This window comes from Neofelis nebulosa, chromosome 6, assembly GCF_028018385.1.
Source record: "Neofelis nebulosa isolate mNeoNeb1 chromosome 6, mNeoNeb1.pri, whole genome shotgun sequence".
In the NCBI taxonomy this organism is placed as follows: Eukaryota; Metazoa; Chordata; class Mammalia; order Carnivora; family Felidae; genus Neofelis; species Neofelis nebulosa.
The window spans coordinates 22,509,697-22,535,522 of record NC_080787.1 but is presented as its reverse complement, the minus strand read 5'-3'; the positions used below and the strand labels follow the sequence as shown (position 1 = coordinate 22,535,522).

Genomic DNA, 25,826 nt, shown 5'->3' with positions numbered 1-25,826 from the left:
TATAGGAAATTTGATAGTTTATAAGATAGGGCAAGAGTGGTTATTTCAGAAAAGACATGGAGAATCTCTAAAATGTTTCTAAATATCATCTTGATATACAATAAATAGAATCAGAACAGTTCTTCATGATTTTCTGTGGAAACCAAACATGGCTATACTAGCATTAATTTAGTTACAAAAAGTTAATATTTTGACCTTATTATTGAAATAGCTTTTTACAAATCTACTATATCTGTAATGTATTGTATTGAAATCTGCTGTATTTATTTAAAATTTATAATGTGCCAATTAAAAAATGTTTTTTTTCTCTTACAGGTAACCAGGTAACCACAAATATATATTTGTGAAAAACAAAAAACCTCATAGCAATTTATACTCCCCCAATTATTATGGACAAAAATCACTTATTTTGACACACACATATGGGAATAATAACTTTATCACATTTTTCAAATAATACAATTCATATATATATATTAAAAGATTAGTAAATGTGCCTACTCAAGACTTTTAGTATTAATTAATTAGGACAGGAAAATGTCTTATAAATAATATTATATTCTAATACTAGTCTGATTTTTTATTTCCTCTTTGCTTTTACATCCTGATTCTTTTTTAGTATGTTTCTTATAATAGGGTCTAAGTTTTAGATGCTACAAAATGATGACCCTCTACAGTTTACAAAAATAGCCAATCCTTCTTGGAGAAAGAAAAAGACAAGTATCCGGACCCAATTTTTAAAAAAATTCTAAGTGGAGACTCTTAAGTTTGAATTTGAAAAACAGAAATAAAAGACATTAGTGTCCTTGACATTTTGAACAATATTTCATGCAAAGCCTTATGGCTATTATTATTAGCCTATTGCTATTATTATTTCATTTTAAGGTACATTTTCAATATTGTCACATAAGCAAATGTGCCCAAAGACTAACTGCATCTTTTTATTCAAGTGTTGTGCAAAAAATATAAAGTGGTCCAAATTTAGGGAATGAAAACATGACTTTCTCCCATTTGCATGCATAAATTAATTTTAATATTTCTTTAGGTGAATCTAAAACTGTACACAATAAAAACAACAAACCGCACGAATGTTTTCTTTTTTCCTTCCCATGTGCAATGCCTTTCAACAAAATAAAAACATGGATGGAAGAAATCCCCCTGAAAATGAAAGCTATCATCAACAATTTATACATTTAACGAATATATTCCAGAGACCCCCCAATTTTCTGTATTTTCCTATTGATTTCTTTTCCACATTAGTGTGTATATTTCTCTATCTCATACACTCTGCAAATTGGTCATTGTAGTTGATGAATGTGGGAATTTTGAGATTCACTAGTCTTTCCTGAAAGATTTGAAAATATGAGTTAAAACTAAAAAGTCTCAATTATATGAATGATGTACCCGCATGCAATTTACTGATTCAAGGACCAAATTCAAGTGGTTCCCCCACCCCTCCACTCTGCCTATTCAAAGCATTATATAGATTTGCAGGGGACAGTCAACTTATCTGCGATCTTCTCATTGAGACTAACAAAGGTCCAGTCCCAACACCTACTCTTTGCACTGTGTGGTAACTGAACTCCATGAGCAGAAGAAAAGCCCAGAGCTGAGTAAAACTCATCTAGTAACAAAACTGTGTTTCCATTTTTCTTTTTTTGCCTTTCTTCTCCTGCTGCTTTCTATCAGCAGAGCACTTAACAATCATTAATTGGTTAATGTGTTATTTAGGCAAGTATTAATATTCTCATTTTGGAGACAAGGAATCAGGCTTCCTGCTGTGTATCTCCTGGCCCTGGGTAAGGAGCTCTTCAGATGGGAGATTCAAAGTAGGTGAGCCCGTCCTCCTGAGGCCCAGAGACTTGCCCGAAGCGGCTCAGCTGGGTCTCACAGAGCCTTTGTGAGATCGCCGAGTTCCTGACTCCCACTTCTCCGCTCAGACCACCGGGCGACACTGCCTCTAATGACAAAAAAAAAAAAACAAAAAACCCTTTTCCCATCCCACCCCAACCAATGCTCCAAGGACTTTCTTAATTGCAGCGGATACCCTGGGATCGGGAAGCTTATTTGTGACTTGATGAATCTGTACTAGTCTTGCCTGGGTTTCTAGGTTTTGTAGCATTAAAAACTTTAAAGTAACTTTGTACTTAAAAAAAAAAAAAAAGAAAAAACATGCACACACAGGATAGCCTACCTATGGAGTAGAGATGAAGCATTGATCTCTGAGAGTCTAAGGAATCACTGAGCTCAGAGGTAAATATAAAAAGAGAATTAAAGAGAGGTGCTCATCGACAGACAGAGCAATGACCTTCTGCACAAGTGTGTGTGTGGGAGGGCACTTTACTCCTTAAAGCAAAATATGTAGAACACAGTAAGAGGCATGTCCTTATGGGTGACAGGTCTGGATGAAAAACAAAATGGTGAGCACAAATCCATTGCAAAGATCTTTGGTAATGTAACTTCTGTTTCAGATGTGTGAAATCTGACCTCTTTAATGTAGAACCCATTCTGTTCCAAAAACATGACTTTCCATAAAAATAAAATCTTGAAGATAATTTGTTCAAACCCAAATTACTAGGGTTTTATTGAGAGAAAGAAAAACGTTAACATATGACCTATATTTCATATCAGGATAAGGAGAGGCTTTGAAATCACTCTTATCACCAGTTGGAGCTGTGTTAAATGCAAAAGGATCTTACGGAACTAGAAATTCTATTTAAAATGCACCATAGGGGTGCCTGGGTGGCTCTGTCGGTTGAGCGTCCGACTTCGGCCCAGCTCATGATCTCACAGTTAGTGAGTTCAAGCCCTGCGTCGGGCTCTGTGCTGACAGCTCGGAGCCTGAGCCTGCTTCTGATTTTGTGTCTCCCCCTCTCTGCCCCTTCCCTGCTCATGCTCCGTCTCTCTCTGTCTCTCAAAGATGAATAAACGTCAAAAAAAAATAAAAAATAAAATAAAATCCACCATAAAACCTTTAAGACTCATGTTCAGGCTAGAAGGCTGAAGCAAAATTTCATCCATTTTTATTTTGTTTTTTGCCACATCTGGATTTCGAAATAAATGAGGCTCAGACACAGCTACCTTTTTCTTCCCATAGCAGAGTATCCATTAAAAATGTGGTTTGGATCTCACAGGTATTTCCAAGTGGGTCTAAGTCATTTCCTAAATAGAAATTCTCTCAATCCACATAACGTGGGCGTTAATGGAAAGGATACCATGGTGCCCACTTATGAACCTTGGAGAACCGTTTGGCATCCAGGAAGTCAATGCAATTTAGTAGATTTCCTAGAGCATCAATACCACACTTAGTATAGAGATAGGGAGCTCAAGGGTAGAAGTTAACTTTATCTGAGTAGGTGACCACTTATAAACCATAATTTCAAAAGTCAAATAGATTTTTCTTTAATCCAGAAAACATCATCTACCTAGATGTTGATTTTTGAAATTTATTTTCAATGCATACATCTTTGGGAAAGAAATACACTAATTTCATCTCTCACTGAGGTTACAAAAGACCAGTCTCAAATGCCCTCCAGTTTCAGGTTTTATAGCTCACAAGGCCAATAACACACCTGGAAGTAACCTGGTGAGGGTGAAGAGAGGTAAGGAGGAAACTAAGACGATTGTCAATAGCCGGCCATGTGGCTGAAAGAAAATTTGCCTAATATTCAAGTTGCTCCACACTTGTACTGTTTTACGATTCCTGTCCTCTTAGAAGACAAAATTTCATCCTGGAAACAAGTTTAGAAAAGCTAAATAAAATCTAGTACTCGTGCTAAGTGTTAGAGAAGGTGCAAGGGGATAGGTCAGTTTGAAATGGGTTTCAATAGATTGCATAGAGCAAAAAGCAGGAAAAGCAAAGCATGAAGAAATAAGTGGGGACTGTCTAGACTGCAGACCCACGAGTAAGCAGGACCTTGTGCATTCTTTTCCTGCATCTGCACTCTTTTCCTGGCTTCTGCAAAAGAGGGAGAGCTGGTTCAGCATTTGCTAGAATCTCTGCTGGGCACAGGTTGGCAAATGCCAGGGTGGACTTTTGCATCACCCATGCCACTCTACCATTACCATCACATAATGCAATAGTGGCAAAAACACAGGCTAAGAGAGTCAGATGTGCCCATGAGCCCTATTGCCTCACGATTCAATCCTTCCAGAAAGTGACTTCTTTTTTAGCATAATGTTGCTATTAGTACTTGGGGAGACAATGTTGACCAGTTGAATGAATTTAATACTGCATGATCCATCATACTTCGGCATCTTTATTTTATACTTTTTTAAGAAAAAGAGCTAAAGGTACCTTGCAAATGTGATCCCATTCATCTGCCCCAAACCTCTATGAGGGAGGGAGCAGACGTATACATGAACCCAGTTTTACAGATAAGAATGTAGGCAGAGAGGAGTGGGGAATGACGAAGGCAGGGCTCTGGAGCAAATGCAGAAGTGAGTGAATCAAAGGGTCCTGATGATTGCTCGGCTAGTGAGAACACGTCATCTCGTGCAGGGCCTTCCCACTCAGGTCCCAAGGCCTGCAAGTTGCCACAAGATGGTTTGTAACAGAAGCACAGACACCCCTGGTGTCCTGGCTTCTTTAGGTCTTTCAGTGCACGGTGTATGCACGCATCTAAGCACACACCTGTGCAAAATAAAAACAAGCAAAACAAGAAAAACAAAACAAAACAAGAAAACACCAAAAAAACCCCAATTAAACCAGGGCAGTTTTGCTCAGTATGGAGATTTCTAAAGCAAATGCTTCAGAAGTCTAAAAAGGACCCTACAGCAGCCCTTGACCCAAACCCACAAAGAATTCTATCACATACATTCAGAATCTCCCTACCTGTTGCTTTGCTACAATAGGCACAGTTCTGTCATTTCCCACCTCAGTAAGGGAGTGAGGAGGTGAAGCGATCAAGAATCCTGTGCTTTTTCCAAGTACAGTCTCTATGTGAGTCGCTCAAGTACCCAAACGCTGTCCTGGGTTGGGACTGTAGACACGAGAGGCTCCCTATCTGCAAGACTGCTCTCCAAGCCACGTGAAATTTCCTCAAGGTTATATTCAAACGAATTTTATGAGGACAGGCCTTCATCAACTTTATAATAAAAACAATGGCCAAAGTCCATAGGGAAAGGGTGGTGGGAACAGAAATATTCTGCAAATTCTTACCAATTAATAGTGTGACACTGTTAAGTGATTCGCATGCCAACACGTCCAGGGAACCAGACATGAAATGTATCTAAATTTTCCTTCTCCTGTACCCTTTATCTCCACCATATAATGGGAAATAACCTTCATTCTGACTTCGGAATTCAGTAACACTGAAGCAAATAGGGCTGAGCCTCAGGTTTAAACGTGCCATGAAATTTGGATTTTAAGAATGTGGTGCAATGTGAGAGATTTCTTTTTTAAACTCAAGTTAGCTCACCTAAAGGCTCTGACTTTTTAAGAGAAAACATGACTTCAAGACCTTTGCTACGTGTTACTTGAACGTTTCTTAAAATTTAAGGGTGAGCACTTAATGTTTTAAGAATTTTCTCATGGAAATAGTATGAAATGCCACCATTTCATTTATTTTGTGTGAGAGAATTTCAGCCAGGGACTGTGTACTTTCCTGAGAAATTGAAGTGTCCATGGACTCAGAGAGCCCCTCTTTATCAACCTGCTGATATTTACGAATGTTAACTGAATCAAAGTTGGCATAGGCTGAATCCTGAATTATTTCACTTGATTTGTTTCCATCTCTCTCCCACACAAATATGTGCAGAAACAGTTTATTTCTTACATAGTGCCTTTATTTCTAAAGGAAAACACTGAAATAGATCATCAAGTCTATTTGGGGTATTCAAAAAAAACATTAATTACAATATGCTTGCAACATAATTTTGCAGCCCTTGAAATCAAGTTTTAACACACACACAAACATATACATTCATGCACTAAAAGTACACAGCATTTGCATTAAAATATTTTCATATGTACGTACCTCAACAATGGCACCACTGGGGAGTCTGAGAAAATGGCGGTACAGCTCTTGGAATCCACTGGGATACACGGTGTATATAGATACATGAGAAATAATATCTCCTGGACCAAGTGCAGACACAGAAATTTCATTTTGCTTTTGGAGGTCACCGCTGGAGATTCTGGACTTGAAGCCATGGTTTTTCCAGATATAATCATACACTGCCACCTAGTGAGACACAGAGCCCCCCCCCAGCCCCCCCAGCCCCAGAAATGAAGAGAAAAAAATTAATTAACTTCTGACAAGAGCATAACCAATTTTAAATGATTTTACAATAAATCTGTAGGTCTCTGCCATCTGCAATGCCTGCACTCCATTCCATGCATATTTTTATGACATGTATCTAAATAGTGAAGATAGACAAATCCCCGGTGTGTGCTCCATAAAGTTAATTCTAAACAGATGAAGCTGTAATTGGCTCCCATATTAACCCAAAGTAGGAAGATCAAGCGGGATGTGACAATGACAATGTTGATTAAAAAAAAAATGCTTACTAATGGCGTTACGAATAGGTGTTTGTGCATTCTCATCCAAAAGAAATCCTTGCTCATTTTTCCTTGTTCCCACTGTGCTAAGTGCTAAGTCTCGGCATCATCAAAACAGTGGACAAGATAAATTAAAGATGTGTTTTGCTGAACTGCACAGGGCAGGATTTTTGCCTACTTTGCACATTTACCTACTATTTTGCCTTTGTAATGATTCCAACTGTTGTACTTACTGGACTTTTTTTTTCTGGTAGGATTTCTCAGGTAACAATTCTATTTTCTGATATGATGTGCCTGTGGGGCCTTCATTAATATTAATTGAATTAGGAATGAGTGGAAAAGACACTGTTTTATTGCTTGTGTAAAATATCGGTGATGAAGGGGAGCCAGGGTAGCTCAGTTGGTTGAGCATCTCTGACTCTTGACTTTGGCTCAGGGCATGAACTTGCAGTTTGTGAGTTCGAGCCCTGTATCAGTCTCCGCGCTGATGACGCGGAGCCTGCGTGGGATTCTCTGTCTCCTCTGTCTGCCCCCTCTCTTTTTTAAAAACTTTAAAATATTGTTGATGAAGATTAGACTGTACCATTATAACATTTGTTTGTGGCTGATAAACCTTCTAGTCTCCAGATATCTTGTCATTTCCTACACCCATTGAGCTATATACATGCTTTCTATAATTTCCAATTTTCATATCTGTAGATGCCGTAGTTTCAGAAGTAGACAGAGGAAAGTAGTCAATGGATTTCTTTCCTCACTGGTTTTTTTTCTGAGGCAGGAAACATTTATCTGTTTTTTGCAGAAAGTCCATATCAAACGTGTGCTCCAAAGTTAACTCCTCCTAATACGTTTCACAAATACTTTAAACCCTCAGAAATATGTAAAGATATAGCAAACTGAAAGAAAGTTCTGGCCAATTACTCATTACTTCAAGTCTAGTGATTCTTTTTTCTTTGAAACTAAAAAGGCAAGATTGAAATCTGGATGAACAGGTACAGAAGTGGTAAATGTCTTGAAATGGCTTGAATGAGAAAAGATCAAGGTCTATTATAATTAGAAACAGGAGTTTACTGAGGATCCATTCTAAGGTTTCTGAGAAAATCGAAATATGTTTTAGGAGCTAACAGTCTAGCAGGAATTCATGGTAAGCATACATTTAACTCAACTTTAGCTGTGATGAGTACACAGAAGGAACCTTATGGAGGAAGTAAGATTTGAATTGTATCTCAAGACCCTCGCAGGATTTCAGTAGGTGTGAAAAGAACCATAGGTGTTTCTCGCAAAGGAGCAGTAGTCCTAATGGTACTGATATGCAAACGTGCACGTTGGACTCAAGGGCCGATGAATGGTCCCGTGGATTGGATTGTAGCAGGGGTGTGAGGGCCAGGATATGAGGCTGGAAACATCATCTGGGATTGCAAAGCTGTCAGACGCTGTGCTAACATATTTTGATTGTAATTCATAAAGGGGGGAGTTTTTGGAACAGGGGAGAGGCCTGATTTGACTTGTATTTTACAGGAATAGAGCTGAAAGCATCGGGAAAGGTAGACCAGAAGGACAAGAGATTGGAGATCTTCCCACCCAAGATAGATGATGAGGGCTGGCACTTGGGTTGGATTGGAGACAGAGTCCATGATTTCTTTTCCAGAGGTAGAACCGCCAGAGTTTGGTCGCTAGGTAGACACAGAGGTGTGAGTGAAAGAGAGGCCTCAAAGCCTGAGACCCCACTGGCCAGTGACCCCACTGAAATGGGGCTACGGTGAGTGAGCACGTAGTGCAGCTTTGGTGGGGGGCAATAATCAATTCACTGACTATCTCAAAATGTATGAGAAATTTATGAAACTATGTCACAACTGTGGTAGCAACTATGCAAACACAAATCAATTTTTATAATTCATTCTTTTTTTAAAATTTTTTTTTAACATTTATTTATTTTTGAGACAGAGAGAGACAGAGCATGAACGGGGGAGGGGCAGAGAGAGAGGGAGACACAGAATCGGAAGCAGGCTCCAGGCTCTGAGCCATCAGCCCAGAGCCTGACGCGGGGCTCGAACTCACGGTCGGTGAGATAGTGACCTGAGCTGAAGTCGGACGCTCAACCGACTGAGCCACCCAGGCGCCCCTGTAATTCATTCTTAAATGTGCTTGGTCGTCTGGTGAGGATGGTAAGCCACACCACACACACCCAGGGAAAAATCAGGACAGGAACCATGAGAGCCGGCCCTTCAGGCCCCCAAGAAGTCTGTGCAGGTTCAGAATCGAGGCCACCTAGCTCTCCGCCCTGCGCCCACAGCTCCAGGCCAGGTATTACATACATCTCTCCTTCTCTTCTTTAAAGGCGCCCATTCACTGATGTTTCCCAGCCTCTGGATGTAAAAGATGAAGCTTCGGGAAAAGCAGAATACAATGAATGAGACGGGAACAAGCATGGCATGTCCGGGAGACCCACAGAGCCTCCGCACCTTCCACAAAGTACCGGGTGATACGGGAGTTAGATTGGAGCCTTGATAGATGAGAGCCTCTCTGCCTTGGAAATGCAATATGAAACGAACCCGTGTGGCAGTCCTGGACACCGTTTGTCCGCCTACAGGTCTATGAAGATGTACACATTTGTCTGCGGAGCAGCAACTCCTACTTTGGAAGCCGACTCATTTCAAATGGTAAGTGATCTTCAGGATCTGGGCAGGAAAACGTACCGAGGAGATTTCTTAAATAGTTTTTATTCACTTGGATGACGCACTTCCTTGGTCCTCTCCTTTTTAACCATTTCTAATCCTAGGGAAGAGAGCATAAGTTGCTCTCTGCCCCGAGACATCTTTGATCTAAGTGTCTAGGAAGAAAGAGGTAGGTGGACTTGAAAGTAAGTCAACAATATTTAGTGGCAGATCTTAACATGGGCGGTTAACACACACCACACACGCACACACACGTTTGTATGTATATTTTTATTTAACGTTGCAAGTCTGCCAAATTGGTGTATTATTCCCTTTTTCTAGATTAGGAAACTAAGGCTCAGTAATGTTAAGCAACTTGTCTGGAGACACAGTGATGTGATGATATTTACTAAGAGATAATCCTTATTCATCATCCTTATTCACCTCAGTTAGCCCTACGCTCCTGGCTTCTCTCCACAACTTTACTTATTCTCTCCCTGGTGAACTCGGAACAAGAAATCAGAATACCGCCCCCCGCCGCCCCCCCCACCCCGTCCCGTCCCTTTCGTTCTGTTACATCCAAGCTGCCTCTAGGAAGCACTCATATTCTCTGCCCGTCCATAGTCTAGGTTTAACAAGAGGATCCTCTTCTGAGATCGACCTTGCCTTCCAACTCTGTCTCTTGTCGAGTCTCCTTCCTTATGGGGTGATGCATTAACAAGCCCACCTGGCAGCTGATCTAGACCCGTATCTTCCAAATGGCTTTATCAGTGATGAGGCTGGCATGTTTGTGGCCTTCGGTTTGGTTCCTGGGTTTCCTTAAATTTCTCACATAGCTCAGATGGGAAAAAGACATGAGACCCCAACAATAATCAAGTCACTCTGATATTTGAACCCAGGTTGGTCTCACTCCGAAGCCCATGCACCTCTGATTACACCGTTTGATCACGTAATACATTATTATCTTGGTGTGTTCGCATGTGGCTGCAGAATGGGGATGTGTCCGAACATGACCATGGACGCGGAGTTTTCCCTTGAGTTAGGTGCTCGTCTGGAAGAATCCGAAGGAGGTTGGTTTTCGGTTTTGCTTTTTTTTTTTTAATTTTTTTGGTTGTTTTTGTTTTTGTTTTGTTTTTGTTTTATCCTGGGTGGGAACTCTATAAACACCCTTTTTTGACTCAAAAAGAGTGTGGCACAGGTGGTCACGAAAACCAGGAACAGAGGCAGTGTCAAGAGCACTGCGGGCATCCCCCCCCTCTGTGCCCCTCCCCCGCTCATGTCCCGTCTCTCTCTGGCTCTCAGAAATAAACAAACATTACAACAATTTTAACAAAAGCACTGCTGACACTAAGTCTACTATACCCCGTGGAACTGTCTTGAGGTTCTTTGAATCGAAGATCAACCAGAAAAAATACCAGGGTGTGTTATTCTCCCCTCTTTTGGACCATAAAATTGTAACACTAAAGCAAATGGGGTCGTTTTTAGGATTTCTAGCTAGCGGTTCTTAAGATAGGATAATCGAATACCTGTCAACAGCAAAGCATGTGGATCAGGTTAAACCCCATTATTTTGCTGTATGGGTACACGCTCCTTATGGAAAAGAAGACAGAGCACAGCAGAGGTGAGGGAAAGAGACCCATAAAACCTCACTAGAAATGGTTAAGAATCTGAACCAGATGTTCACGCAGAAGAGAATATTTTCGGTTACCTGCTGATATATTGAACATTCTCCCATTGGCCATGAACGCATCCTACCCTACGGGTAATTGCTTTATATTCTGACTTACAACCAAAGACAGCCTGAAGCAGTTGGGGATGCTTAGCTTTGAAACCTTCTTAAAATCCTCCCTAGGGTTAAGAAAGTAGGGCAAGGTAAAAAAAAAAAAATTAAAAAAAGAAGAAGAACATGGATTTTTACAACGGGAACTAAATCTGAAGAAAGGCAGATCAGATGGATGGACACAGAGGTGAGGAGTGATGAGGAAATCACCATTCAATTTTTCTTTGGTCCTTTGGCTCAAGCCTGAATAACCTACGTGAGTGAACGTGATTCTTGGCGACTATGTCCTCTTTGACTTTTCGCTCTATTTCTTTAAAACTAGCTGTAGAGTAACAAGCTTCTCAGCAAAATGCCTTTTGATAGTTGATAAATATTCACGTGCAATATTTCTCATTTGATTTTTTTTTCAGACCATGAAGGCAATCCAAATAGAGGAAGGGAAAGATTTGTTAAGGCAAATACCAGACAACCTAGACATTCTTGCCTAGGGTAGGTGAGGGATAAAAGGAAGGAAGCAGGATATGATTTTTCTATAAAGTGCATTTTCTATAGATGCCTTTGTTTTCCATTTCCTAGTGAGGAATGGTTAAACTATTTGGCAGTCTGAGTAATATCCCTGGAAAATTGGAGTTCACTCAGTATTTCTGGAAATGATAGGCCAGAAGACAGCTACTGTGCCCTACTGAGTCTGAAGTGAACTCTCCTGTCATCTGAAATCTCTTTCATAAAACCAATCGACTCCGTCCCTTCCCTTCAAGGACAGCCCAGGAAGTACGCCTCTGAAGAGCTCAATCTGGACACACGGTGGCTTAGAAGAACCCACAAAATGCCAGACCCACAAACTGTAATCCTTAAATGAAACTCATCGTTCAGCAGAAAAACAAGTTAAGGGTGGTAATTCAATGATAGACGAAACAGGCCGGAACAGGTTCAAATGCTGCATATTTCACAACAGAGCTTAATTAAAATAGGACTATGAGGCTGTTAATTGCATTATAATAGTTCAGCATGAAATTAGGTCTGATGTGAATGTCCTTATAGTGGATTTGTTTATGTTATTATAATTACACAGTGGTACATACATTTACTGCATAGATACATTTTTAAGAGGCCGGCTCTTGGGGGTGGATTTCTTTTCTTTCCTCACTGGAATTTGCACTCTATTTACAAGTGAGGAAAGTCGTCAAGAGGGAACCAGGGTCAGGAAATTAGGTCATACTGGATAATCCATTTGGTCTCTTGGGTATTTAAAGCTTAGAACTCCAAATAAGTTGTGTCTTGTTGATGGTGATTTTATTCACCATTTCATTGGGAGAGACTATGTCACTAAAAAACTAGGTCTCAGTAAGATGCGTGTTTTGTGTTGTCTTAGAAAGCAACACTTTTCTTTAGAATCAATGAATGCAAATGTATGACTAAATGTGTCTGTAGTACCACAATATCATGTATTCCAGCGTAGATTTTAAAAAATGGCAACATTTCCAAGATTTGGGTCTAGTAAAAAATAGTAATTCTTGTTCACAGGATGGAAAAAACACGGCAGGACTTAGTTTGGTTTTCCAAATATAAAAATGGATTAACATTTTTCCTTGATTCATCCGTAATTTCCACTTTCTGGACAGAGACATACTTGGCTCCCATAAAAATCTCACCTATGACCTTGGCTTAAACACTAAACACTGAGATACTATCAGAAGTTTTGGAAGCAAATATTACACATTTGATAATGTTTTCAATTTTCATCAAGATCTTTTTATTTCCATGCAAACTATAGATCTCAGCAATTTTGCAACTTTCTTCATTTTGTATGTTGCTCTGAAATAAAAGGGCAAAAATTAATAGAAGATTACCCATAAATAAATTAGGTAAGCAAGACGATTATGCCTTTGTTGTTTCTTTCTTTAACACGACCATTAGGAGTATAGAAGGAGCACTTAAGTAAATTTGAATCAATTTAGAGAAAGGTAATAAACTATGTTGCATTGCCAGAAAGCCATACTTCTGAACAAAATTACCTGTGCTTAATTTAGGTAGAAATTATGCAATTTGGGAAAGCTAATGTATATCTTTATGTGCCTGTATACACATTAGATAATCAGTTTTGCTGTTGGGAATATCTCTAATGTTAGTAACCCCCACAATTTTATATCTCGTATCTATTCGCAGATATATGTGCTTTTCATAGCACTGCTGCAAAATTCTTAAGTAAGGCGCGAGGAGGCCACAAAGAACTTCTGGTTCTGACATGTTTCAAAGGCCTTGGGAGTGGAAGTAAATGAAAGAAAGAGTTACAGGTCATTTCATGCAAGCAGAAGGTCCCAGGTCTTAGCAGTGTTCCCAAGGTTTCTGTACATATGTATGCCAATATTGATAATAGCACAGATGCACCTACTTGGGAACAACTACAGATTTGTTTCAGAGAGCGTGCAAGCATGGAGCAGCTCCCCCTACCCCCTCCCGCCTCCCCGTCTCCAGTCCCCGTCCCCACCCCCCCCCAACACTCCTGTCTTTGCACTGTGCATGGGAACCGCTGGCATAGGAAGAGAGGACTATAAGGTGAAAACATTTCACTACAAATCTGACATCAGGAGCGGAGATGAGATTCAAAAGATGACAGAAAGGAGAAAGGGAAGGGAAAAAACCTAAACTTTGCTCCAGCCGCCAGCTGCTTTTGGAGATAAATCCTACAGGTGGCAAATGCATTTGTTGAAGAGGAAAGCACTCATAATGAAGTGGCCAGCAGTATTTTCCATTCATGTGATTCCCTCTTTATAGATACAGAAAGAAAAAAAAACCTTAATTTTATAGTTAGATTTCATAAAATATATAAACCGTGGCCAAGGAATTGCACAATATACCCAGATCTTCAAATTTAAAAGGAGCCTTTTTTTCTTCCCTTCAATGCCACCAAGAAATGACTTGCTCTTTCTTTCTAAAATATTTATTCCACCAACACCCCTACCTTTGCTTTGATGTGCTGTGAGCTCTCTATCAGCAAATACTCATCTAAAATCACCACCACCATACTGGTGACTCAGACTTGGTTCTTATCCCATACTTTTAGCTTCATTTTCTCCAACAGTAGAAAAATACCAAAGCGTAAGGCAAGCAAACGATAGAGGGAGAAGTTGTCTGTATGTGCATGTATGTGTGTGTATGTTTGAGTGTTTTACTTTATATTCAGGGTAAGTAACCCCCAAAGTTCAGTTGCTCAAACATTTTTGCCTTAACTGAAATGAACAAAACTATACAAATTATCATTTTTCTTATATCCTAACAATTTTTTTCCCCTAAACCTTAGTTAGGGAGTATAAATTGGCTGAAAATCTAGGAAGGAGAATTAGCAGCGGCTAGGGTGAACTTACCAAACACTGAGCATGCTCCTGCATGAGTTTTTGCAATGGCTGTTGCGTGAATCTTTCCAAGATACCTAGTAGCACACTCCATTCCTTTAAAATGCGACTCACACGGCACCTTATCAGTGCATCTCTCCTGACCTCGCCCCGTATGAAATGACATTTGTATCCTCAGCCATACCCTGTGCTTTATTTTCAGCACCACACTTACTGAAAGTATTACTAGCAACCACACTCTAGATTTACTTGTTTCTTGTCTTCCTGCACCCAAATGTAAGCTTTGTGAGAAAAAGGGAATAGAACCTGGTTCAGAAGGGGCCCCACAGATGTATCTGTTGAAGGAACACGTACATGAATTAAGTGATTTGAATCGGTTCAGTGTTGAAGGCACCCGGTTTTTGTTTTGTTTTTACCATGCCTAAACACGCCTCTTTAGCTCTTTGAAGCTGCTGAAATTGATTCATTTTGGCCAGCTCCAAAATGGATATGCAAAACAACAGCTCTCGTATGTAATTAAAAAAAAAAATAAATTCTAAGACCACTCCATCAGAAGTGTCGGCAAGGTGAACTCCCCACCAGCTTCCCACAATGCAAGTTGTAATTCTTTATTTCCTAATTTACCGAAGTTTTTTCAGCTGCTATCTTATCATATCATCCACCCACTCCACCCACAAGCCAAAGATTGCCTATGTCATAACTCTCCTGGAATAATACCCCTTTGCACGCATATAAACCTTTACTCCAAAGCTATTATATGATAATTAATTGTCTTATTAAACAGCTCAACAAGTAAAGAAATATTATTTTGACTGGACTAATAATGGTTTAATGGCATGAAAAAGGGACTCCATTTAATTTAATATCTTCCTCTTACAGGACCAGGGAATGTTTCCCAATTATTTTTCACAATCATAAAAGAAATCGGTGGGTATCATTTGTGCTTTAAAACTAGGTCCTTTTTCATCATTCAACAATGTTTTTGAGTCCCTCGTTCAAGCCAGATGTTGTGAGATATACAGGTTAAATTATATCATCTTGGGTTCCACGAAATTTACAATTTACTAAGGGAAGTGAGACACATATATAAATAATTCCCATTTACAATGAAGTTTTTTTTTTTTAAGTTTATTTATTGATTTTGAGAGAGAGTGTGTATGAGCAGGGGAAGGGCAGAGAGAGAGGGAGAGAGCAAATCCCTAGCAGGCTCAACAGTCAGGATCGAGCCCATCTAAGGGCTCAATCCCATGATGGTGAGATCATGACCTGAGCCGAAATCAAAAGTCGGGAGCTTAATTGATTAAGTCATCCACGTGGCCTACAACTAAGAAGTTTTAAATGCTCTATGAGAGATTAAAAATTCTAAAAAAAATTGAGGAGGCATAAATCATGTCTGGAAGTGATGGAAATAAATGACTCATTCTGGAAATCTCCCCTAGGCTGAGATTTAGAAGGAAGAGAAAGGCTATATATGGAAAGATACAGAATTTTGTCTTGAAAAATAAAAGACTGGGAGAAATTGGCACTCATCTTTCAACCAAACTTCTAGTTTAATGACTTCTAGTGAGTCTAAGTTTCCAGAATATTAACACCTTTTGAGATTTCACGAGATTTTCGTCAATTGCTGATTTCATCATCATACTTAACCGTCCTCCCCCACCCCCTTTTTTAATGTAGTTCTCTCTTTGAGCATGAATTTTCCAGGGCAGAATAAAATAAAAAAGGAAAACAGCAAATTGAAAATTGATCACAGCAGTAACTATTTGGGAAAAGATCAATTAAGTATAAGAATTATAAATAATACTTATTTAGGACTCATATAAAAGGCTCTGTTCGAAGACCATGGAGGAAGGGAAGGGGGAAAAAATAGTTATAGAGAGGGAGAGAGGCAAACCATAAGAGACTTTTAAATACTGAGAACAAACAGGGTTGATGGCGGGTTGGGGAGAGGGGAAAGTGGGTGATGGGAATTGAGGAGGACACTTGTTGGGATGAGCCCTGGATGCTGTAAGGAAACCAATTTGACAATAAGTTATATTTTAAAAATAAACAAATAAATAAAATAATAAAATAAAATAAAATGAAAGGCTCTGTTCAAAGCACATTCATTCATTAGTTCATTTATTCAACCTTCCACTCAAAATCTATGTACTCAAATCTACCTCCTACCAGGGCAATATGGACACATGGAACTGAACGAATAAGACCAAGTCCTTGCTCTACTCAAATGGCGTGCCAGGGAAGAGAAACATTGGGTACGTAACTGAACGTATCATACATGCTATGGAGGAAAAGGAAACAGGGTAAGGGATGAGGCAGTGGGGTGGAGTGGGGAAGGTAGAGCTACTTCTTGCAATTTTTTTTTTTTATTCAGAGCTTTTATTTCATTTGGGGAAAGGCTCTCTGGGAAGCAGACAGTTGAATAAATGTGAATGAAGGGAAGGTGTGTCAGTCATGGATAGCGTAAGACAAAGAAACGGCAAGTACAATGGCTGTGAGTAGAGCACACTTGCCTTATGTTCAAGAAAAAGCAAAGAAACCAAAAGAACTGAAACAAAGTGAGAAAGGGGAGAAATAGGAGGTCAGATCGAAGTGGTGGGAGTCCGTGGTGAGAAGCCAAGTCTTCAGGGATGTGTAGACCCCTAAAGAATGATGGCTTTTATGCTAACTGGATTGAGAAACCATCGAGCATTTGTGAACAGAGGAGAAACATCTATGACATTATAGAGAAGGAATCACTCTGGCTGACACTGAAGGAATAACTCAGGATGGGGAAAATGCTATGGATTGAATCCTGTTCCCTTAAAGTATATTGAAGTCTTAAATCCCAGTACCTATGACTGTGAACTTATTTGGGAATAGTCTTTGCATTCCATCAATACAAGCTCAGTAGCATGAGCCCTAATCCAGTATGACTGTGTCTTTATAAAAATGGGGAATTTGGGGCACCTGGGTGACTCGGTAGGTTAAGTGTCCGACTTCAGCTCAGGTCATGATCTCACAGCTCGTGAGTTCAAGCCCCAGGTTGGGGTCTGTGCTGACAGCTCAGAGCCTGGAGCTTCAGAGCCTCAGAGCCTGTCTCTGTCTCTCTCTCTCTGCCCTTCCCCCACTACCCCTCCCCCCTTGCTTTTTCTGTCTCAAATATAAACAAACATTTAAAAATTATTTTAAAAAAAGGGAGGGGGAATTTGGACACAGAGAGAGACGTGAACACACAGGGAGAATGTCATATAAATATGAAGGCAGACATTGAAGTGATTCATCTACAAGCCAAAGAATGCCAAAGTTGACCAGAAAATTGCTAGAATCCAGGATAGAGGCATGGAACAGATCTTTCCTCAAAACTGTCAGAAGGATTCAATCCAGCCAACACCTTAACCTTGGACTTCTAGCCCCCAGAGCATGAGACAACACATTCCTGTTGTTTAAGCTGCCACATGTGTGGCACTCTGAAATGACAGCCCCAAGAAACTAACACAGACAATGATCCGCTTTACATGAATTATTGCATTTAATCCTCATCGTAAACCTAGGTGGTTATCATTACCCCAAATCTCAGGTAAAGAAAATGAAGGAAAGGAGGGGGGCGGTCAACTAACTTACCTGGGATGAATTAGTAAACGGTAAAGCCAAAGTATGGCTGCAAGGACATCTGACTCCAGAACCTAGGCTTTTAAACTCTGTGTCTACTTTGTCTCTAAAGGACACATTTTATTTTATTTTATTTTATTTTTATTTTTAAATATTTATTTATTTTTGAGAGAGAGAGAGAGAGAGAGTGCACATGAGCTGGGGAGACAGAAAATCTCAAGCGGTCTCCACGTTCAGTGTGGAGCCCATCACAGGGTTCAAACTCCCAAACCATGAGATCATGACTTGAGCTGAAATCAAGAGTGAAATCAAGAGTCTGATGCTTAACCGACTGAGCCACCCAGGTGCCCCTAATGGACACACATTAAAACTGTAAAGCATATGGAAAATATTGTTGCCAAAGTGCCCTAGCTGCAATGAAGCTAGGAAATTATATTCACTTTAAACCATATATATCAAATAGTTATATCTGTGCTCTTTATTATTGAAATTGAATGATGGGGAACAAGTGTTTGGAGGGGACTTGGCTGTAAAGAAATATCCTGTCTTCTTGCCTTGTTTACCTTGATGAAGAATAATACCCTGGGAACCTACACTGTACCCTGCCATCAGTGAACTCTGGGTCTCGGTTTCTTTACTCATAAAATGAGAAAATTGGATTAAGTATTTTCTAAGGCATCTTCCAGGTCTAAGAGTTGTATATTTTGTTTTCTTAACTTTTTTGTCCTTGTGTAAATTTTACGTCAATTCCTTTTTAGAGGTGAAAAACACCTCCTGTTGAAGACAATACTCACATAAGACTGAAGGGTCACTGCATTATAGAAACTTAGCTTATCAGTGCATTCATGTTGCAACTGCATAATCCATGAAACAGAATGCTTAGAATTGTTAATGTGGCTAATAGAAACTGATGATGCGGTATCTCTTGATTTCTAAGAGATCGACCCTATCAGTAATATAAAATTTTATACGTTTTGGGAGCACCTGGGTGCTCAGTCGGTTAAGCACCCGACTTCGGCTCAGGTCATGATCTCACGGTTGGTGAGTTCAAGCCCCGCATCGGGCTCTGTGCTGATGGCTCAGAGCCTGGAGCCTGCTTCGGATTCCGTGTCTCCTCTCTCTGCCCCTTCCCCACTCTGTCTCTCTCCGTCTCTCTTTCTCTCTCAAAAATAAAGGGAAGAATTTTTTTAAAAATTATACATATTTGTTATTTATTCTTATTGGGGTTCCCTAATTTGAGTTTACATTAAAATTTTTTTAAAAAGTAAATAAGTAAATATTGAACAAATGTTTCCCTTCAGTTCTTTTCTTGGACCAAGGACAAACCCAGAACACTTTATTTATTTATTTTTTTTATTACTTCATTTGAGAGAGACAGAGACAGTGAGAGTGGGGGAAGGGCAGAGAGAGAGAGGGAGAGAGAATCCCAACCAGGTTCTGTGCTGCCAGTGCAGAGCCCGATGTGGGGCTCAAACCCATGAATCCGTGAGATCATGACCTGAGCCGAAACCAAGAGTCAGACGCTTAACGGACTGAGCTACCCGGGCACTGCAAAAATGCAAACTTTGGATTGTTTGATTATGCTCTGTGTTCACAAAACCTGTAAATGCAGATTATATCATTTTAATATTTGTTTTAAATATTAATAGACCATTGATTTTTGCCTATGTTTTTGGCTTATCATCCTTTCTTGTCTCTGGAAAGCAGTCTTCTCCAGTAGGCATGAGAACAAAATTTTAGATTTGTATTCTTTTTTTTAATGCGTGTTTATTTTTGAGAGAAAGAGAACATGAGTGGTGTAGCAGGGGAGGGGCAGAGAGCGAGGAAGAAAGAGTATTTGAAGCAGGCTGAGTGCCGACAGCAGAGAGTCTGACGCGGGGCTCAAACTGACAAACCGTGAGATCATGCCCTGAGCTGAAGTCAGTTGCTTAACCGACTGAGCCACCCAGGCGCCCCTGGATTTGTATTCTTATCATTTGGGCAAAACTCTTGATTTCTCATTTTCCTCAGTGGTAAAATGGAGTTATTGAACTCAGTAATTTCTAAGAGAATTTCAACCTCTGAAATGTAGTAAGATATTAGAGTGATAATGTGCATTAGGTTGAGAATACATAAGAAATCCAAGACTGAGGGCCATACGTCAGTGTTTTCACTTTCTCAAGTTTCTAGAGATCAGCAAATCACGATAAACTTATTTGTTAACAGAACTGTTTTCTTCAACTTTGCTATAATCTGAAAGAGTACAAGGCCAAAATACATAAATGTTATCCATTGATCTATCCGTCTTAGGAACTGGAAATTCAAGACACAGGACAATGATTACCATGCATTTCTCACTTAAGAGACCAGAGGAAATAAATATTTCCAAGATTTTAGTTAAAATTTAGCACGAAACTCATCTGCTATGAAATTCTACCAGCTATACACCAGGCAGATTAGCATCTCCCTGTATATCAATAAAATGGAGGAGTGAATTTGTGAATTGTTTATTTCAGGTAGCATGTGGTGACATGTTTACCAGTTTCTCTTGTTTACTCAGTTTACTTGACGTGAGACTGGAAAATGGATGAGTGGTTAGTTAAGAGGAGGACATCAGTGTTCACTTGTGCTCTTTGCCTCTGTGTGTATCTCTCTGTTTCTGTCTCTCTTATAAACACACACATGCACGCACTCACACACACACACACACGAAACCAAGCACCTCTATTTTCTGGGTAATTAAAAAAGGTTCTGGGGCACCTGGGTGGCTCAGTGGGTTAGGCGTCCGACTTCAGCTCAGCTCATGATCTCACAGTTTGTGAGTTCGAGCCCCGCCTTGGGCTCTGTGCTGACAGCTCGGAGCCTGGAGCCTGCCTCGGATTCTGGGTCTCCCCCTCTCTCTGCCCCGCCCCTGCTCATGCTCAGTCTTTCTCTATCTCTCAATAATGAATAAACGTTAAAAATAAATTTAAAAAAAAAAAGGTTCTAATCGAGATTTTAAGCAATGTCAGACTGAAGGAATTTTTTTAGTGAACACCTTTTGTAATCTTTTAAATACAGTTTATTACTATCTCTGTCAAAACTACAGCTTTATTTTTATTGACAGCTGACCAGCAGCTGCGTTTTGTCCGGCTATCAGATTAGGTTTCAATTCTCTGACATCCTTTATTTTTCTCTTCAGTCTCTTAAGAGAACCAAAACTCTCACATAAGACATTTAGTCTACCCATTTCCTAAGAAAGGAGGCATAGAGGAAATAAAATTCATGTCCAAATTCTCATTCCAACATATCATTTTCAAGATAATGTAAAAAAGAATGTAAACAAAATAATAACTGACCGATAATACACTGCCATGTTTTTCTAAAACACTGGGCATAATTACTTGGAGACCATAAGAATATATCAATATCTCTTGAGTGATGGGAAAATTGAAGAGATTTTAAAGACACATAAGTTGATTCTTAAAAACTAATTTTAAAACAAAAAAAAGTTCAAATTAATGAAGTTATTCACATTGCCTGACTATTTCAGCTAAAAGGTTTTGATTGTCACTAATTTAGCTTTTGTTAAATTGGCTCAGTGGAGGGTATTTACAAATTTTTAAATTGTTTATGCTACAGATGCCCAATTGAAGTTTGCCAGTGATTTTGTGGGGTAATATCTTGAATTCAGGCAGGAATTTACTGATGGAACATACAGGTATTAGAGATCGGCTTGAGATTCACAAACTGGAGAAAAAAAGCAAGGAAAGAATCAATTCACCCCTGGAGATACTTCAAGAAAATCCTGTGCAGGCTGTATACAGAGTGCATGAGGCATGACATTCTGTCTCCACCATAATTCTAGAAATATCTGTACAGACATCTTCAAATACTTAGCTGCACTTCATCTCTTGAATCTTTACCTTTCAGGGGCTTTTAATTCCGAGGTCACCTACAGGCTACCTAGAGTTTAAGAAACACAGCGCTCTTGGTGAGTGTCTGTGAACAGGAAACAATAGAAAACACTAGATTCAGGATTAGAAGGTACTTTATACTCTTCTTTTTTCAATATCTATTTATTTTTGAGAGAGACAGAGACAGGATGCGAGTGGTTTAGGGGCAGAGAGAGAGAGGGAGACACAGAATGGGAAGCAGGCTCCAGGCTCTGAGCTGTCAGCACAGAGCCTGACACGCGGCTCGAACTCACGGGCCCTAAGATCATGACCTGAGCCGAAGTCGGACGCTCAACTGACTGAGCCACCCAGGCACCCCGTGGTACTTTATAATCTTAAACTTAAGGTTACTTTAGGTAACTGTTGTTGAGTTGTTATAGGAATTCATAGAGACTATGTGTCCTTATGTGCTTTCTTCCCATGAAGAAACAATTTTTTTTTTATAGGAATTAGTGTGTGGGAAGGATGAGGAAGGAGAAGTTGAGGTAGAAATTTATGGCATAAGTCGGGGGAAATGAAGAGCTTATTACTGTAGGCATTATTGAGCGTGACTATTGTGACAAATATCAACCGAAAGTTAACAACAAGAACAAAGAAAAGGTGAATTTATTCTGAAGAAAAATCAACCCAATTATTTACGAAGTGGACATTCTGAATGTAGTCAAATGAGTTGTCTTCAAACACGATACATCTAACGGGGAAAAAAAATCCCAGGCGGAGGCTAAAAGTGACATTAGATGGTTAAAAACAAGTAGTCGTGGGCTGAAAATCGTATATGTCTTTCCAAAAGGGAAAGAAATAAGGCAGGCTACAGAGGGTGGAAGTTGAGAGTTTGGGAATTAACTGGGTATCAACAAAGAGTCCTCATGGGATAGAAAAAGAAAGACTCCGAAAGCGCCCAAGTTAGAGACGAAATGAGCATTTATAGAGAGAAGATGGAAAGAGCTTAGGGAAGGCTGTCATAAAATACACGTTGTATAATACATGATGGATCAGTTCTATTATTTAACTTTCCAAAAGATGTAACAATACAGAGATGTGCTAACCATCACAGTCAGCATTAATTTACAGTGGGAGAAATAATTAGAATCTCACTTTTTTCCGGAGAATAGAGTAAAAATGTAAACAATGCTTCCCTCCAGGCAAGTGCTTTATCAAGTTGACAGGTGCATTTGAATTTCCATGGGTGGGGGATATAATAGGTTATTTATGTGTCATTTTAATAGAAAGACCCAACCATCAAGATGGACAGCAGACTTTATCAGTACTGCTGTTTGCAACTAATCCTCCAATTTAGTGCCCCATGAAAGTACCTGCAACAAAACCTGTCCATTTTTCTTTTACACTCCATTATGGAAAAATCAATATGGGCGCTATTCATCACAAATCTCCTGCTTGGCGGGTGCCTGAGCCACAGAATCTGAAAAAAAAAAAAAAAAAAAAAAAAAAAAAAAACCTGACAGTTTAGCACTCTGTGTGGCAGGCCCCATTGCTTACGGGTTTTTTCCTGCTACGTTCTGCCACCCAGAATGGCCCAGTTGGCCGAGTATATGTTCTAGATTGTAATATATGTTGGCCGGAGACCCTGAATCTGATTACTGTCAGGTGAACTTCATCTGGAGTTAGTTTTAGAGCCAAGAACAGGAATGAGTTCATTTCCAAACTTGACAGATTTCCTTTTAATCAGTTTTTTAACATTCAAGCAGTGAATGATAACTGGGAATTTAGTGAGTAGTAATTCAGTCAGGCAACCCATAAACTATACAATGATTCATCACTTCACTTTTCGCCCAGTATTATCAAAGACATAGAGTCTGCCTACCTATTTTCGAGGAAAATGATCCTTGTTTTTCCTCCAAAACATCTGCACCAGGTTTAAAATCCAAAATCACATGGTCAATGGGAAGAATTCTACTCTCTCTCAAAATAAGGACACCATATATGAATAGAATGTCACAGAGTTCATAACTGTCAACTATAAAGCTACATAAGACTAATTATCAAAGTGTAAAGTGTTCAAACTTCAACACTTGCCCTGCAGAAGAATCTTAAAGGCAGAGAGTTTATTTGATCCCTCTTTGTTTCCTCCCAAATCACCCAAGTTACATACTTGCCTAGTATGTATTATTAGTTCCATGGGTGTCCTACAGAGCAAAAATTCATGTATTTATTTTTGCTATTGGATATGTTAGCAAAAGCAAACCTTACAGAAAAATGCTTTAAAAGACCCATAAATGATTCTTAGACATCAAGATTTTAATTAACCTAAATTTAGGTCAATTGAGTATATTGCTTGGAGCTCTGTACCAGATCCAGCAGACTGGCTCACTCAACATACACTCCAGACCCATTATAGGTGGAGAAAAACCTAAGACAACATTAATCAGATTCCTTTTAAACCCCAAGCCCCCTTTATACAGTCATGTCTTCTGAAACTGGCCAGGGGGGTTCTGTTCTCCACAACCCATAACTCTGACCAATAAGATATCCAAAGACCAAAGATATCCAGGATGTTGTGCTAGTTAAGTGACAAACGGTTATTTCCATTTTGAAATCATAAGTCTGCATGTCCTTTTGACGTAAAAGTTAAAATTCTACAAATTATCAGCTCACAGTGTTTCCTCAATAGCAACCTCCCGTACTTTAATGACTTTCAAAAAACCAAGTTGCTATATTTTATCTCTGCCTTTCTTTGAATCGTACCTACCCATCTGCAGACATTACCAGAAATAACGTGATGCCATTTACTAGTATGTATTGTCTCAACTATATCATATCGATTGAACATTCCATCATATTTCAGACACATCCCCAAAGCATGTTTTGCAAATAAGGACAGAGTCCATGAAAAGAAAAGTTTCTTCAAAACATGTGTTTTATTTCCATGATGTTTGATTTGGGGACCCAACAAGAAACCTCATGTCTTTCAGAGGATAGACGCCCCCCCGCCCGCCTCCGCCTCCACCCATGTACTAGTTTGCCTGTCGATGCAGAGGAGTGATTTGGTGTGCAGTCTTGAGTTGTGTTGATCACATATCACAGAGGCAGAACAGCTGTGCCAAAGGGCGAGAAAAAATTTATCAGTGTGCTCTTTTTATTGGCCTCGATTCTAAGGACTATTTGCTTCCAACAGTTCCGCAGGTGATAATAAAACTGATTCGTTTGGAGGCAAATAAATTCTCTGATATAAACAAACTCTTTGCGAAGTGATGTTACCTCTGAAACTTTTTGATATGTAGATATGCCTCCGATCATACAGGCACACATATTTCCTTACGGGGTGTATATACACATCAAAATCACACCAAACAATGGAGCAATTAATTACAGCGGCAACTTTTTGCTCACTGATTGTTTTATGTGTTTAATTTCTGTCCTACACTTCTGGCTAGTAAGCTCCTTTACTACATACTTTATATGTCTTTATATCCTCCAAAGTATTTACTGCAGCGTTGGACAGAGCAGTGCTCCATAAATGCCACACTCACTGTCAAGGATATTTGGCACTTTGAATGAGTTTTAAAGATTCAAGCAGGTTCATAGCTCTGTGATGTCTTATTAGTAGTATTTTAGTGTCATCCCTCCCTTGCAATGGCCTGCAGAAGCTCCTTCGTTAATGGGCCAAAATTGCACATTCAAAACACAACTTCCAGCGACATCAACCGAGTGGTCAACGTAACCCTGAAGAATTCATGGTCACTGCAACACACATCAGACACGAGAGGGCGAAATTTGGACTAGCATTTCTATCAGTTCACAACAGATCATACCTGGACTTGCGTCCATTTTTCAGTCATGATTATTGAGGGGCCCTGTTCAGACATTGCTATATCATGAGACACTGTAGCTTGGATTTTCTAAATAATTTTACTCCCTGCTTTTTCTGTCATGTGAGTGATCAGTACTGCCTGGACCCAGGGGATGTGTGATTATTTATGCATAGCTGGTGTGTTTGATTCTAATGGATATTGGAAGGAGTGTGTTCCTAAGAAAAGCAAATCATTTTCATTGAACTATTTTGACAACAGTAGGTAT

The 25,826-nt window shown here is 39.6% G+C and overlaps 1 long non-coding RNA gene across 1 annotated transcript; it reads left to right on the top strand.

Moving 5' to 3' along the window:
• Positions 1-8,772: 8,772 nt before the first annotated feature.
• LOC131513417 (uncharacterized) lies at positions 8,773-12,811 on the top strand. Its single transcript, XR_009262573.1, has 2 exons — positions 8,773-9,159; positions 11,692-12,811. It is a non-coding gene; the product is annotated as an uncharacterized LOC131513417 (long non-coding RNA).
• Positions 12,812-25,826: the final 13,015 nt, after the last annotated feature.